Below are 4,584 nucleotides of genomic sequence, written 5' to 3'. Positions count from 1 at the left end.
ATCACATATGTCAGAACAGGCCCATAATTCACAGCGCCTTTAGTTTAAAACATAATAAAAACGTAAAACACATAGTTACGTTCTAGCTGCGGGTCCAGGTCGGACATTATGTGAAGGCCTATGTGAGGCGACCCCGAATCCCGAGTTTCGGCTCGATAGGTCCTTCGGTGCCCGAGTAAAACCCTAATTGGTGCTGAAAATCCACTTTTTTCCATGCCTTGCTATGGGGTCCTTGAATGAGCTATCGGACAGAAACGTTGGGGTCCGTCTCTATGGGCCGAGCCGGTTTCAATGCACCTAGTCTTGTGTCTCTGAGACATTTCTAAATGTCGCCATTTTCGTAATGGTCAAAATGAATTGAAGTCATTGCAAATGTACGAGTGTGTTTCTCGGTCCGAGAACCTTCTAGAGCCACCCAACTCACCACGCACTATCGACCTGAGGTCTAGAACAGGTTTCTAAAGTTTTGGAAATTTTACTGGAAAAAATGACTGATTTACAGTTCATGGGGGTTGCCTAATCACACATATGAAGTTTTGGAAAGATCTGACTTTTTTAACCCCTCGAAACAGCCCCTGAGACACCAATTATGGCACTTCCGGTTGGCACAGGAAGCTATAAGTCAACACATATCCTCACTGGGGTATGCTTTTACAGAATCCTGAGTTTTAAGTCTTTACGTTAATAATTGACTGATTTACACAGGGTTGAATGCACTATGTCTATCAAACTGTAGGCAGGGTATGGATATACACTTTTAGGGTGATTTTAACCACTTCCGGTTGTTCCAGGAAGCTTAGAATCAACACAGGTAGACCTCATACTGGCCTGATGGACTGTTACCAAAGACAGGTTCATACGGCATTCAAAACCCATATAGGCTTCAGGTTGAATTTAGGGGTGCAGGCAATGTATTCCTATGGGGAGAGAAGTCAATGCAAACTCTTTGAAGTAAACACCTTCTTTTAACTATTAAGGGTTAAGCGGGATATCGGTCAAGCGGGATATCTCGTTGAACTCGGTACGGCCTAGAGAATATGGAAATGCCATTGTAGGCTTTGTGTGTCTTTAAGCACCGCACTTTGTCACTCCATCCTTGCTGTGTGTGTGTTTCTGTGTGTGTGTGTGTGTGTGAGAGAGAGCTTTTCTTTGACATCTGTTGGGAGAAATGACTGACTTACAGTTTATGGGGGTTGCCTAATCACACATATGAAGTTATGAAAAGATCTGACCTTTTTAACCCTTGGAAACTGCCACTGTGACACCATTTAAGGCACTTCCGGTTGGCACAGGAAGCTATAAATAAACTCATATCATGATTGGGGTATGCCTTTACAGAATCCTGAGTTTTAAGTCTTTACGTTAAGAACTGAGTTATTTACGGAGGGTTTAGTGAGTGTGTGTTATTTCAGAAAATCATAGAAAATCACAGAAATCTCGCAGAGCTCCGCAGCACACTTTAAAAAGATTCGTAAGAACACCCTGCAACTGGATCTGTAACCGTTGAAAAAAAACCCGACCTATCCGTGAACATCACCAAGGTGTCGTTGTACGATTTCTCTTAAATGACGATAGATAAATGGCTGGTTCTTTTTTTATTGACACCGGAGGCTCCTTGACTTTGACGTGAAGTGGAAAAATAATTTCTCTATTTTCATTTTGGACCTTTAATCCCAGATAAATGGCCATAACTCAAAAACCGTTGAGGCCTAGACGCCATCTTGTTCGGGGCCAACTGCCCATTATGCCGCCCCTACGCTCACCGAGTTTCGGCTTCTAAATATTTTGAGTTTTCGAGATAAGGCCCCGTCGTGAATCGTGATGTTTTGTCCAATAGCGATATGATTGCTTATGCCCTCTTGTGGGAATTTCCGGGACAGCGGAAAAATGACCTAAATCTTATAATTTTTGTAAAACGGAAACCGAATGTCCGACAAAGTTCATTTGATGACTTCCTGGTAGGTCCGGCCCTGCCGCTCGGCCCGACGCCGTCCGCGAATTTTACAAACGATTTCGGACGTCTAGTAAGGGACCGTACATTTGCAATATGGACTTTCTCACTAACCATACAGGTACTGCCGAAATCTTCCCTTAAGGTATGTAAGTAATGTCTTGCTTTTTCATCTGACATTTTGACATCAGTGTTACATTAAAGTTGCTTGTCATTGCTACATGACAGTAGGTTGTCGTAAAGACAAGGCTGCATGAAGTGTGAACTGCAGCTTTCTTGGATCCACAAAAAAATGTGTTTTTGGGGAATGCGGGCATCGATCCCACTACCTATAGCATGCTAAGCAAACACAATACATGCATCTCAACAATTGCGCTCTGTAGCCAGCGGCCGGTTAGCGCAGTTGGTTAGAGTGTGTGATACGCTGCTCTCTGAAAGTAAGTAATGTCTTTCTTTTTCATCTGACATTGTGACATCAGTGTTACATGAGAGTTTCTTGTCATTGTTACATGACAGTTTCTTGTCATTGTTTACATGACAGTAGGTTGTCGTAAGACAAAATCAAATCAAATCAAATCAAATTTTATTTGTCACATACACATGGTTAGCAGATGTTAATGCGAGTGTAGCGAAATGCTTGTGCTTCTAGTTCCGACAATGCAGTGATAACCAACAAGTAATCTAACTAACAATTCCAAAACTACTGTCTTATACACAGTGTAAGGGGATAAGGAATATGTACATAAGGATATATGAATGAGTGATGGTACAGAGCAGCATACAGTAGATGGTATCGAGTACAGTATATACATATGAGATGAGTATGTAGACAAAGTAAACAAAGTGGCATAGTTAAAGTGGCTAGTGACATAAGAATGCAGTCGATGATCTAGAGTACAGTATATACGTATGCATATGAGATGAATAATGTAGGGTAAGTAACATTATATAAGGTAGCATTGTTTAAAGTGGCTAGTGATATATTTACATCATTTCCCATCAATTCCCATTATTAAAGTGGCTGGAGTTGGGTCAGTGTCAATGACAGTGTGTTGGCAGCAGCCACTCAATGTTAGTGGTGGCTGTTTAACAGTCTGATGGCCTTGAGATAGAAGCTGTTTTTCAGTCTCTCGGTCCCAGCTTTGATGCACCTGTACTGACCTCGCCTTCTGGATGATAGCGGGGTGAACAGGCAGTGGTTCGGGTGGTTGATGTCCTTGATGATCTTTATGGCCTTCCTGTAACATCGGGTGGTGTAGGTGTCCTGGAGGGCAGGTAGTTTGCCCCCGGTGATGCGTTGTGCAGACCTCACTACCCTCTGGAGAGCCTTACGGTTGAGGGCGGAGCAGTTGCCGTACCAGGCGGTGATACAGCCCGCCAGGATGCTCTCGATTGTGCATCTGTAGAAGTTTGTGAGTGCTTTTGGTGACAAGCCGAATTTCTTCAGCCTCCTGAGGTTGAAGAGGCGCTGCTGCGCCTTCTTCACGACGCTGTCAGTGTGAGTGGACCAATTCAGTTTGTCTGTGATGTGTATGCCGAGGAACTTAAAACTTGCTACCCTCTCCACTACTGATCCATCGATGTGGATAGGGGGTGTTCCCTCTGCTGTTTCCTGAAGTCCACAATCATCTCCTTAGTTTTGTTGACGTTGAGTGTGAGGTTATTTTCCTGACACCACACTCCGAGGGCCCTCACCTCCTCCCTGTAGGCCGTCTCGTCGTTGTTGGTAATCAAGCCTACCACTGTTGTGTCGTCCGCAAACTTGATGATTGAGTTGGAGGCGTGCATGGCCACGCAGTCGTGGGTGAACAGGGAGTACAGGAGAGGGCTCAGAACGCACCCTTGTGGAGCCCCGTGTTGAGGATCAGCGGGGAGGAGATGTTGTTGCCTACCCTCACCACCTGGGGGCGGCCCGTCAGGAAGTCCAGTACCCAGTTGCACAGGGCGGGGTCGAGACCCAGGGTCTCGAGCTTGATGACGAGCTTGGAGGGTACTATGGTGTTGAATGCCGAGCTGTAGTCGATGAACAGCATTCTCACATAGGTATTCCTCTTGTCCAGGTGGGTTAGGGCAGTGTGCAGTGTGGTTGAGATTGCATCGTCTGTGGACCTATTTGGGCGGTAAGCAAATTGGAGTGGGTCTAGGTGTCAGGTAGGGTGGAGGTGATATGGTCCTTGACTAGTCTCTCAAAGCACTTCATGATGACGGAAGTGAGTGCTACGGGCGGTAGTCGTTTAGCTCAGTTACCTTAGCTTTCTTGGGAACAGGAACAATGGTGGCCCTCTTGAAGCATGTGGGAACAGCAGACTGGTATAGGGATTGATTGAATATGTCCGTAAACACACCGGCCAGCTGGTCTGCGCATGCTCTGAGGGCGCGGCTGGGGATGCCGTCTGGGCCTGCAGCCTTGCGAGGGTTAACACGTTTAAATGTCTTACTCACCTCGGCTGCAGTGAAGGAGAGACCGCATGTTTTCGTTGCAGGCCGTGTCAGTGGCACTGTATTGTCCTCAAAGCGGGCAAAAAAGTTATTTAGTCTGCCTGGGAGCAAGACATCCTGGTCCGTGACTGGGCTGGGTTTCTTCTTGTAGTCCGTGATTGACTGTAGACCCTGCCACATGCCTCTTGTGTCTG

Source organism: Oncorhynchus nerka, linkage group LG27, assembly GCF_034236695.1.
Source record: "Oncorhynchus nerka isolate Pitt River linkage group LG27, Oner_Uvic_2.0, whole genome shotgun sequence".
Lineage (NCBI taxonomy): Eukaryota > Metazoa > Chordata > Actinopteri > Salmoniformes > Salmonidae > Oncorhynchus > Oncorhynchus nerka.
This window is presented reverse-complemented; position numbering follows the sequence as displayed.